Source organism: Elephas maximus, chromosome 1, assembly GCF_024166365.1.
Source record: "Elephas maximus indicus isolate mEleMax1 chromosome 1, mEleMax1 primary haplotype, whole genome shotgun sequence".
NCBI lineage: Eukaryota > Metazoa > Chordata > Mammalia > Proboscidea > Elephantidae > Elephas > Elephas maximus.
In genome coordinates this window covers 181,358,191-181,371,682 of record NC_064819.1, presented here as the reverse complement: position 1 = coordinate 181,371,682, position 13,492 = coordinate 181,358,191, and positions in this window count along the sequence as shown.

Below are 13,492 nucleotides of genomic sequence, written 5' to 3'. Positions count from 1 at the left end.
TTCCATCCAGAATCCAGAGAGTGTGGCCAGCACCCAGAGTCCGGAGGGCTGGGCCACTGCCTAAATGGTCTCAGAGAAGAGAGGATTATCTTCAACCATTGAGAGCTAATGTAATGTGTTCTGCTGACTTGCTTAGTGCCTACTATCCCTTCTTTCCCTCCAATTTCTCCCATTTGGAATGGAAATGTCTACCTTGTACCTGTTCCACCATTGTACTTTGGAAGCAGATAACTTGTATTCTAGATTTCAGAGATGAACAGGAATTTTGCACCAGGATGTAATTGGCACTTTCAGTTGATTTAAGACTTTTTGGATGATATGAAGGCTGAATGTGTTTTACATGTGTCAAGGACATGAATTTTGTGTGGCCGAAGGGTGGAATGTTATGGATTGAATTGTATCCCCCCCAAAACGTGCGTCAACTTGGCTAGGCCATTGTCACAGATTGAATTGTGTTCCCCAAAAATATGTGTCAACTTGGATAGTCCACGATTCCCAGTATTGTGATTGCCCCCCACTTTGTCATCTGATGTGATTTTCCCACGTGTTGTAAATTTTACCTCTGTGATGTTAATGAGGTGGGATTAGCGGGAGTTATATTAATGAGGCAGGACACAATATACAGGATTGAGTTGTGTCTTATGTTAATCTCTTTTGAGATATGGAAGAGAGAAGTGTGCAGAAAGACATGGGGACCTCATACCAGCAAGATACAAGAGCCAAGAGAAGAGCATTTCCTTTGGACTGAAGGACCCTGCCCTGAGAAGCTGCTAATCCAGGGGAAGATTAATGACAACTAACTTTCTCCATAGCCAACAGAGAGAAAAAGACTTTCCCTGAATCGGGCACCCTGAATTTGGACTTCTAACCTCTTAGATTGTGAGAAAATAAATTTCTCTTTGTTAAAGCCATTCACTCGTAGTATTTCCATTATAACAGCACTAGATAACCAAGACAGCCATGATTCCCAGTATTATGTGGTTGTCCTCTCTTTTGTGATGTGATGTAATTTTCTTATGTGTTATAAATCTTAACTGCTATGATGTTAATGAGGCAGGATTAGAGGCAGTTATGTTAATGAGACAGAACACAATACACATTATTATGTCATACCTACAGAGGCATGAGCAGAGAGGTAAGGGGCCTCCTACAACCAAGAAAAAAGTGCTGGGAGCAGAGCACATCCTTCAGACCTGGGGTCCCTGCATTGAGAAGCTCCTAGATCAGGGGAGGATTGATGACAAGGACCAACGACAGATAAAGAAGCCTTCCCCTAGAGCTGACACCCTGAATTTGGACTTCCAGCCTCCTAAACTGTGAAGGAATAAATTTCTCCATTAAAGCCATCCACTTGTGGTATTTCTATTATAGCAGCACTAGATAACTAACACACTTAGTAAAAAAAAGGCTACATTTGAGAAAGCTGCTGAGAGAGTTGCTGGCTGAGGACTGGGTTAGCAGAGAAGCAGAGCTACATAGGAACCAAGCAGTCCTGAAGCTGCTACACTGGCTATTAGCTGGGCCAGTTAGCAGTTGAGAGGCTGGCAGCAGGAAGGTCTGACAACCAAGAGGACTGATGGCAGAGAGACCTGATGATAGGGAGGAGCTGAGAGAGCTGAACAAGCTGCTACACTAGCTGTGAGCTGGGCCATTTGGCAGCAGAGAGAACAATGGCAAGGAGGCCAACAGAAAGGAAGCCTGACAGTGAAGAGGAGCTGAGAGATAGCCTTCCCAGTTGGAAGGTGTTCTACAGTGAAGAAAGGAAGGATGTGTTCTTCACTTTGGGGGATCTTCTAGACCTTGCCTGTGTGCTTCCTGATCCTGATTCTATATCTTTCCTTTTACTTCCAAGTTGATCCCAATCCCTTGTTGTAACCTGTTACCTCATAAGCTGCAGAACTGTGAGTATGGCCTGTGAGTTCTGCATGACCATTCCAACAAATTATTAAACCCAGTAAAGAAGTAGAGAGGGCCATATGGAATGACAGCTGGTGTCACAAATGGTGAAGAAACTGGAGAGCAAGGTATGTCTGACCTCCATCTCATAGTAACTAGCTTTGTACTGATCCTGATTCTTATTCATCATGAATTTAGAAAATTACTTATGCTGCATGACAAAAGATGAATTGCATCAGGCAAATCTGCTGCGAAGGACCTCTTTAAAGTGTTGAAAAGCAAAGGTGTCACCTTGAAGACTAAGGTGCACCTAACCCAAGCCATGATATTTTCAATTGCATCACATGCATGTGAAAGCTGGACAATGAATAAGAAAGACTGAAGAAGAATTGACACTTTTGAATTGTGGTGTTGGCAAAGACTATTGAATATACAATAGACTGCCAAAAGAACAAAAAAATCTGTCTTGGAAGAAGTACAACCAGAATGCTCCTTAGAACCAAGGATAGCAAGGCTGCACCTTACATACTTTGGACATGTTGTCAGGAGGGATCAGTCCCTGGAGAAGGACATCATGCTTGGTAAAGTACAGGGTCAGTGGAAAAGAGGAAGACCCTCAACGAAGTGGATTGACACAGTGGCTTCAACAATGGGCTCAAGCATAACAAGGATCATAAGGATGGCGCAGGACTGGGCAGTGTTTCGTTCTGTTGTGCGTAAGGTCGCTATGAGTCGGAACTGACTCAATGGCATCTAAGAACAACAACCGCATGATAGGTCAGCATAGTTTCAATTTTGTGACCTAGGATATGGTTGTCTACTTCTGAAAAGAATTCACTAGTGAAAACCTTATGAATAGCAGCAGAACATTGTCTGATACAGTGCTGGAAGATGAGCCCCTCAGGTTGGAAAGCACTCAAAATAAGCCTGGGGACTAGCTGCCTCCTCAAAGTGGAGTGCACCTTAATGACATGGGTGGAATAAAGCTTTCGGGACCTTCATTTGTTGAATTGGTATGATTCAAAATGAGAGTAAACAGTTGGAATCATCCATTAATAATAGGAACCTGGAATGTACAAAGTATGAATCTAGGAAAATTGGAAATCATCAAAAATGAAATGTAACAAATAATCATTGATATCCTAGGCATTAGTGAACTGAAATGGACTGGTATTGGCCATTTCAAATTGCACAATTGTATAGTCTACTAAGCCAGGAATGAGAACTTGAGGAGGAGTGGCATTGCATTCATCGTCAAAAAGAATACTTCAAGATCTATTCTGAAGTACAATGCTGTCAGTGATAGGAAAATATTCATATGTCTACAGGGAAGACCAATTAATACTACTATTATTTAAATTTACCCACCAACCACTAAGGCCAAAGGTGAAGAAATTGAAAATGTTTACCAACTTCTACAGTCTGAAATTGATGGAACATGCTATCAGGATGTATTGATAATTACTGGTGATTGGAATGCAAAAGCTGGAAACAAAGAAGAATCAGTAGTTGGGAAACATGGCTGTGGTGATAGAAACTATGCCGGAGATGGTATGATACAATTTTGTAAGACCGATGACTTCTTCATTGCAAATACCTTTTTTCACCAACATAAATGGCGACTGTACACATGGACCTCACAAGATGGAATACACAGGAATCAAAACAATTACATCTGTGGAAAAAGACTGTGGGAAAACTTAATATCATCAGTCAGAAAAAGGCCAGGGGACAACTGCGGAATAGATCATCAATTGCTCACATGCAAGTTCAAGTTGAAATGGAAGAAAATTAGAACATGTCCACTAGTACCAAAGTACCACCTTGAGTATATCCCACCTGAATTTAGAGACCATCACAAGAATACATTAGACTTATTGACCATTAACAACCAAAGACCAGACAAGTTGTGGAATGACATCAAGGACATTATACATGAAGTAAGTAAGAGATCATTTAAAAAAAGCAGGAAAGAAAGAACAAAATGAATGTCAGAAGAGGCTCTGAAACTTGCTTTTGAACTTTGAGCAGCTAAAAGAAAAGGAGAAATGATGAAGCAAAAGAGCTTAACAGAAGATTTCAAAGGGCACTCAAGAAGACGAAGTAGAATATTATAATGACACGGGCAAAGACCTGGAGATGGAAAACTAAAAGGGAAGAACATGCTCAGCATTTCTCAAGATGAAAGAACTGAAGAAAAAATTCAAGTCTCAAATTGCAATATTGAACGGTTCTACAGGGAAAATATTAAACAATGCAGGAAGCATTAAAAGAAGATGGAAGGAATACACTGTCACTGTACCAAAAAAAAAAAAAATGGTCGACATTCAATCGTTTCAGGAGGTTGCATAAGATCAGGAACCGATGGTACTGAAGGAAGAAGTCCAAGCTGCACTGAAGGCACTCGTGCAAAACAAGGCTCCAGGAGCTGAAGGAATATCAAATGAGATGTTTCAAAAAATGGGTGAAGCCCTGGAAGTGCTCACTTGTCTATGCCAAGAAATTTGAAAGACAGCTATATGGCCAACTAACTGGAAGAGATCCATATTTACGCCTATTTCCAAGAAAAGATGATCCAACTGAATGGGGAAATTATTGAACAATATCATTAATATCACACACAAGTAAAATTTTGCTGAAGATCATTCAAAAGTGACTGCTGATGTCAGATAGATTCTGGCTAAAAACAGAAAATACCAGAATGATGTTTGCCTGTATTTTATTGACTATGCAAAGGCATTTGACTGTGTGGATCATAAAAAATTATGGATAACATTGTGAAGAATGGGAATTTCAGAACACTTAATTGTGCTCATTCGAACAGAGCAAGTGGGTAATACGTGGTTTAAAGTCAAGAAAGTATGTGTCAGGGTTGTATCCCTTCACCATACTTATTAAATCTGTATGCTGAGCAAATAATCCCAGAAGCTAGGCTGCATGAAGAATGGGGTATCAGGATTGGAAGAAGACTCATTAACAACCTGTGTTATGCAGAAGACACAACCTTGTTTGCTGAAAGTGAAGAAGACTTGAAGCACTTACTGATGAAAATCAAGGACCACAGCCTTCAGTATGGATTACACCTCAACATAAAGAAAACAAAAAAATCCTCACAACTGGACTGATAAGCAACATCATGATAAACCGAGAAAAGTTTGAAGTTGTGAAGGATTTCATTTTACTTGGATCCAGAATCAACAGCCATGGAAGCAGCAGTCGAGAAATCAAAAGACACATTGCTTTGGGCAAATCTGCTGCAAAAGACCTCTTTAAAGTGTTGAAAAGCAAGGAAGTCACCCTGAAGACTAGGTGCACCTGACCCAAGCCTAGGTGTTTTCAATAGCCTCATATGCATGGGAAAACTGGATTATGAATAAGGAAGACTGAAGAAGAATTGACGCCTTTCAATTGTGGTGCTGGCAAAGAATATTGAATATACCACGGACTGCCACTCTGCCAAAAGAATGAACAACTCTGTCTTGGAAAAAGTACAACCAGAATGCTCCTTAGAAGCAAGGTTGGTGAGACTTCATTTCACATACTTTGGACATGTTATCAGGAGGAATCAGTCTTTGGAGAAGGGCATCATGCTTGGTAAACTACAGGGTCAGCAAAAAAGAGGAAGACCCTCAACTAGATGGATTGACACAGTGGCTGCAACAATGGGCTCAAGCATAACAAGGATTGTGAGGATGATGCAGGACGGGGCAGTTTTTCATTCTGTTGTGTGTAGGGTTGCTATCAGTAGGAATAAACTTGGCAGCACCTAATAACAACAACAACAGGACAGGAACAACTATAATGACAGTGATGTCTGTGTTTATAGTGGCTACAAAAGATGAACTAATACGGTTTGAGTATTGTTCCTGGATAGGAGATTGTTAGACCTGACCATCTGGCTCTCCAAATTGGTGAGTTCTTTAATATTTTTCAATACCTTTCTTTTTAAGGAAACCCTGGTGGCGTAGTAGTTAAGTGCTATGGCTGTTAACTCAAAGATTGGCAGTTCAAACCCACCAGGCACTCCTTGGAAGCTCTATGGGGGCAATTCTACTCTGTCCTGTAGGGTCACTATGAGTTGGAATTGACCACAACGGGTTTGTTTTTCTTTCTAAACTACTTTAAGAAGTTATATAATAATTTAGAGATTTTGTTTTGTTAGGAAAACAACAACTTGTCTATTTCTAATAGTTGAATTTAACACCTTATATATGATCATTTGACAAGCCCTAGAATCCTTCGTAAGAGGACAAAATTGGACATAGGATATAACTTAACTAACCTTAATACAGGACTTGGTATTTAACAGGTATTACATTGGACATTTGGGCGATAGTGATGAATAAGCCATTGTCTTTATCCCCAAAGAGACTCTTATCCAGGGACGTCATGTTTTTAATGTAATGACTCTCTACTCTTCCTCATGGGGTTCTTAAATTAGATATCAATGTGAGTAAGCAACATCAATAAAGTTTTTAAGTAATGCAAAGTTGCAACTTTCTGATAAATGTTATTGACACAGACATTTTAAACATTTATGTACAGGAATATACATTTATTTAATTAATGAATAAGGGAAAACATTTTCCAAGTGAAATTATGAGCATAGAGTGTTAACAAAGTCTTTGGAAATTAATAAAGAAAAATTATCTGTGTTTTATATTAACCTCTTTACATCTATAACCTTACACTTCCAATATGTGTATTAAAATTCATGGGTTACAAATAATAAGGGTTAAAATAAAATCAAGATGAAAATAATCATATTAAAATAGACAAAGATAAGTATAGCTAGTGTACAGGAATAAATTGCAGATTATTGATCAGTATTACAAGTTCTATTGTTTCTATGTAATTTATGTTTCCTATCTGCAGATTTTATTGCTCCTAAACTTACTGTTTAAAACTTACTGTAAAAACTCCTATGCAAATTTGTCCTAATAAGTGAATTTAATGAAATTTTTTCTTCCATAATTTAAATTGTTTATTCCTGGAGGCATGGCTCATAGGCAAGCACTTTTCCTAACCCTGTTATCTTCTACTTCCTGGTTTGGAAAACTTTCATCAATGCTACCATCTAAATGTTTTATACTTATTATATCAATGGCCTCCCAAGAAAAAAAAATACTCTTTCAAATTAGTTCCAGACAATCCAAAGAACTGCTTGCAAAATAGCATAAAATTTTATATTTTTAGTAGTATGAAAACATTTTCACTTGCATTAACTTATTTTACCTCTAACACCACTTTCCTGTAATGTAGATAGGTTTATCCTGAAACCTATGATCTATGGAGGTTATGAGATTTACTTGGCTTGTAATGTTTCCCCCTGAACAGCATTTCATAAACTGCAACTTCTGGGGCAACAGTCTTTCCACTACATTGTACTGTACCTTACATGCAAATAAAAACAATGTTAGTAACTTACAATTTATTGATATTTTATTATATTCCACCTATTGGACCAAGTTCTTTAGATCTGTGCTATTTCATTTAAATCATACAACAACCTTAACTTCATTTTGTAGGTGAGAAAACTAAAGCTTAGAAAGAATTAAAAAGTACGAACAGAATTAAATCTTTCTGACTCAAAGATACCATAGATACCATATCTTAACAAAAACCAAACCAAAACAGTTGCCTCTGAGTCAATTCCGATTTATGGGGGCCCCATATGTGTCAGAGTAGAGCTACACTCCATAGGGTTTTCAACGGCAGATCTTTTGGAAGTAGATTGTCAGGCCTTTCTTCCAAAATGCCCCTGGGTGGTTTCAAACTGCCAACCTTTCAGTTAATAATCAAATGCTTAACTGTATGCACCTCTCAAAGACTCTTATAATATCCTACACACCAAGATACAGTCTCAAGGAAGTTGATTAAAGAGAGAGCAAGAGAGAATACTGGGTTTGGATATAGAAACCTTGGTTTCAGGTGTCCTCTCTGAGGCTTTCTAGCTGTATAATCACCAGGAATTATCTCACACTCAGAGTAAGGGCGTTTTGTGTTGGTGGTGGAGGAGGTGGTGGAAGTTTGTTGTTTATTTTCTTTTGTCCTGAAACTCCAAATCTGAGTAAAAATAAATACCCCTGGCTGCTTCTAAGCTCTCAATGAGATGTTGCAATTTGAGACATTATTTTGTAATCTCTTAAGATTATACAACAGTAAAAAATACAGTAATAGCTATTTTATACAAGGATAGTCCTCTGATGCCCTCTAGAAAAATTATTTTAAGGAACAAGAATGAACTGTAAGAATGTTGATATTGGAATTCAGCTTCAGTTTCTAGTCAAGCTGAAGGGTATGGGCTCCCCGGTCCACTCTGTCCAGAGCTGGAAGGGGTTTAAAAGTTAGTTGCCACTGAGTCAATTATGACTCATGGTGATCCCACACCATTACATCAGAATTACGTGACGTTATCAGTCTATTTAATGAAAGGGCCCTCTGCCATCTTTCCGCCTCCCCAAAAAGGCTCTACTTTTAATGATTTTTAAACATCGGGCACACTAGGGGACACTAGGGGACAGCTCAACACCGTGGTCCTGGAGCCTGCCCAGCTGTGACCCTCCTCCCGGGTGTGGCAGACTGCCAGCAATGGCCCAGGGGCTGTCTTTGAGGGGCTCTGCATGGTGATGATAGGGTCCCTGAGCATTGCTATAACCCCTAAACCACACACACCTGGGTACTGTCAGAGCTGGCAGCTGCAGTCACAGGCCAAGGAAGGGAAGAGCAAGGTGGGTGAAAGAGAACCCTTGTCAGCACCATAAATGCTGCCTTACTTGAACTGAACAGGTAAGGGCGTGGCTAGAGCCTGTTTCCTGCTGGAGAGTTGGCTGCATGACACCCTCAGCCTGTCCACTCTGTCCAGAGCTGGAAGGGGTTTAAAAGTTTTACGTTAGTAGCCTATACCAATTATACTTCGTGTTCATCATTTCAACATAAGAGATTATTATATAACCAGAGTATATTTATAATAGATTCTTTATATGTGAATTTAGGGATTTGACAGATTTGGAATAGCTCCTAAACTTCTTTCAAGTTAAAAAAAAAAAAAAGTAATGTCTTAAATTTTAATTAATTCATCGACTTAAATTATCATCAAGATTCTAGCTCCAGAAATAGATTTATATAAATTCAACTTGAATAAGAGAATATGCATGTGATTGGTAGGAATGTTCTTTATTTTTCTTAAAGATAGTTTAGCACAGCCACCTGTGTGGGCCATTATGAAGTAATGGGTTAAAACATAGAGGGATCTTGTTCTTCCTTATAGGCAGTGACACCTGTGCCCAAGTAATAAAATACTTGATGGCTGGGAGTTCAGCTCTATAATTCCATTTTTGTCCAGAAGCACAGTGCCACAAGTCATTCTATTTCACGGTCTTTATAATATGTACTGCGTTTTCAGCCCTTATACTAGGAATAAAGCCACACAACTCTGGCTCTATAAAGGCAAGAACATTTTCACCCTATTAAACCCAGCTGGCTTTTGGTCTTATAACTCAGATTAAGTGAAAATTAATGCTAAGGAAAGGGAGAGAGTTTTCATTGGGAATCTGGAGCTAGAGGATGAAGATTTAAGGTTTAGGCCCATCATTTATTGTCTATTTGACCCTGGAAAAACTGATAAGTTTCCTGAGTCTTTTTTTTTTCTTTACCCATTAAATGGGTTCAATAATAACCTCACTAAATGCCATTTTGATGATGAAAGGATTGTAGACTGTAAAACATGGATATGTTGGTTATTATTGTATCTGACTAAATGATGGATTCCAAGCAACAAAACCCAATGGCCATAGGTGTCCCACATGTGACACTTTGTCAAAACATCATTGAAAGAAAAGGAAATGTTGATTCCTTCCATCATTTTTATATTGGTTTGTTTCTGAATAAATCAAGATTCATTTTGCTTGCATTGGACTCATGCTAGTTTGTTGGTTTTAGTTGTTGTTGTTGTTTATTTGGTTTTTTTTTTTTCAATTTTGGGACAATGACACATCCAGTCATTATATTCTTCAAGTAATTTACAGATTCCAGCATTTATTTGCTCTCAATTTCTAGAATGAAAATGAGGATCTAGCCATTTCTTTTTAATATCACTATAAAAAAATTTAACAGAATAAAAAGCTTCCTTACTTTTCTTCCTAATTATGACTTAAAATATATGTTTACTCATGACTATGTTTGGTTATACAAGATTTGTAAGTTAATTCTCTTAGCACTAGTTTATTATTTACTATACCAAGACTTCCGACGAGTGCCAGTGACCTCAAAGTGATTAATTGACTTCCAAATCTTTTCCAGCATATAAAGTAGCAGGAGAGAAAACTTGGGACCTAAAATAAGAATTTTAGAGCCAGAGAATTTAGAGACTTTCCAATCCACTGCCTTCCTTTTAGAGGTGAGAAAGCTGAGGCCATGTGATTTGAAGTGACATGTGCAAAGTTACGTCTCTAGTTAGTAGTGAAGTTAGGGCTGGGTCAGTGTTATTCCCACTGCTCACATAGCTTCCATCTGTCTTCTCTGGTGAGCTCAGATGTTATTTTTGTTCTATTCTGAAGCAGTTACATTTCCTGGCTGTGGACCACAGTTTTCTGTGACACCTTCAGGGCTGCTTTGTTAAATACAACTCATTTTTTTGTTATTTTGAAGTATTTCTTGACTTCTCTGATTTGGGATGATTCATATCATGGTGCTTCCATTAAGTACTGACTTCCATGGTGCTTCCTCAAGTACTGACTATATCAGACGTGCATGAAAGAAAATATAAAAAAGAAGACCTCAAAATAGTAATGCAGCTATAAAGAGAAACAGACAATGTGTGTCTGATGTATTATTGGAAAAACAAGTTTTCAAACAAAAGAAAATGTGAAGAGAAATACAAAGAGAAGAAAAAAGACAAAACAAAAAGAAGCCTAGGCACTGCACCACACTCAGAATAAACCCTATGTTCTCGGCAACTACAACCAAGTTCTCTAATGAGTAAGATGTGGTTCTAATTCAACTACCGTTGTTGTCAAGGCAAATTTGCAAGTCAGACATGAGAAGAAAGAATACAGGACTAAGTAGCTCGGTAACCATTTCATCTTCCTTGGTTTGTTTCTAAACCTATAAACTGAGGGTTTAAAACTAAATTACCGGAAGTTTTTTTTTTTGGTTGTTTGTTTTTTCCAGTTATAAATTTTATGATTTTAAAGCATTTAATCCATTTCTTCCATTTTTTTTATTTCCTCAATTTACTAATCAACTCCAGCAAACCAGTAACTTCCATTACCCAGAAAGTTCATATTTTGGGAAAAATGTCAGCACCTTATTCATATTCTGTAAACATCCATTGTTCAGAAAAGTGTGGTATTACTTGAACCAGTAAAAAATATATTTTAATTGGATAAATAAATGGAAAGTTGGAAAAAAGTGAGGGAGGAAGGCTCTATGACTTAATGTTTTACATTTGTAACTTAATCACCACCGAGCCTGAATAACACATAAAAAGTATTCTCAGTGTGATGTACTGTCCAGGTAATTGCATTGCAATGGTAAATAACCCAGTCATTTAATCATGAAATTTTAGGAGAACTACCACACTGATAACTGATCATTAATGCATTTCTTGAATGGAATGCTTTTCTCTACAAATTTTGTTAATGAAAACAATGAGTGTCTGTTTATTTTTAATATACAATTTTCTAAGCAGATAGACTACTAATTCTAGTCTGCAAAATATTTTATAATATTATCCTTTCCCAAGGGAAAATGTTGGCCCAAGTGAATGGTATGTAAAAAATACAGCTTAGTGTCAGTTATTCACGGCATTGTGGGACAGCGACTGTCTTGACTGAACAGAATAAAAATCCACAGTTCAGACTTCATAAACTTCAAATAAAACCTTTTTCCAGAGCTGTTAATGAGAATGGAATTGGTCAATTGTGAACATTAGACTAATTCCCAGGCCTGGTGAAGGTGCCAGTGAGCCATGTCACAGAGCGAGAGGCACCCATGAGGGAGGCTGCTGTATAATTCTCACTAGATAGAGAGAGCCCCTTGAATGATTTGGAGATAGTTATGTAAGATAATTCAATCTGATTCTTGCTTTAAAGGTAGCAAAAGCCTATTTTAACACAACATTTTGTCAGAAATAAGTGTTAAATCTGGTATCTGTTAATAATTTTTAGTGGAAAGTATGTATATTTACTCAAATAACTCCCCTCCCAACTTTTACTTTCTTTCCCTAAATTTCCTTTTTCACGTATTTCTCCTCTGTAGGGGGCTTTTTATGTCAATAGTATTAATAATATTATTATAAAACCTAGGATAAGATTTTTATAGCTTTGATCAATAAATCATGGTGTTTTTGAATGAATTTGCTATGCTTACAATTAATTAACCTGCAGCAATGGTTAAGAGCTCAGCTGCTAATCTAAAGGTCAGGAGTTCAAACTCACCAGCCACTCCTTGGAAACCCTCTGGGGCAGTTCAATTCTGCCCTATAGGATCACCAGAAACCCTAGCAGCATAGTGGTTAAGTGCTATGGCTGCCAACCAAAAGGTTGGCTGGCAGTTTGAATCCACCAAGTGCTCCTTGGAAACTCTATGGGGCAGTTCTACTCTGTCCTATAGGGTTGCTATGAGTCAGAATCGACTCCATGACAATGGATTTTGGGATAGGGTCACTATGAGTCAGAATCCACTCCATGGTAACAGGTTTGGTTTTGGGCTTTTTTTTTTTTTTTAAGACAAAAGGAGCCCCAGTGGCATGGTGGTTAAAGTGCTTGGCTGCTAACCAAAAAGTCGGCAGCTTGAACCCAACAGCACTCTGGGGGAGAAAGATGTAGCAGTCTGCTTCTATCTTAAGATTGAATTTACCACAGGCATTTTTAAACAAATCTGAACTCAGTGAAAATTTCTCTTTTCCCTCCTCCAATATGATGGAAATGTCCCAGAACATTCCAGTCTCGCGTATTCATGAGGCAGCTTTTACAAGGGCTGGAGGTATGCCAGTACCTCCACTGTGACAAAATAAACAGTCACTTTTGCAAATAGATTAGAATATCAAAACCTTTTTTTTTTTTTACCTCTAGGAAAACACCTTTACATTTGTCCAGGGGCCAAAATTCTCTCTATATTAAAGGCAAATGTACTCCAGGATATTTACACTATAAAACCAAAAACTGTGTCCCTTGCTGGTCAAGTTGATTTCAACTCATAGCGACCCCATAGGAGAGAGTAGAACTGCCTCACAGTGTTTCCAAGGAGTAGCTGGTGGATTCAAACTGCCAACCTTTTGGTTAGCAGCCAAGCTTTAACCACTGAGTCACCAGAGCTATTATTTACACAATAAATGTTTCCAAATATACTAATATATACTAATGCCAATTAGATAACTCAACTTTTTCACTTATCCTAACTGAGCTTTAAATATACTTTATCAATACACACAGTTGATTTAAGGTAACTGATACAATTTTTTTATGATGACCAATATGGGCCACCATAGCTGACTATATAAACAGGTAAAATTTTCTGCAGGTTAGTCTGAGTTCTTTAATATTTTACCATGCAGCATCAGCATTACCTGGGAGCTTGATAGAAAAGCAGAATC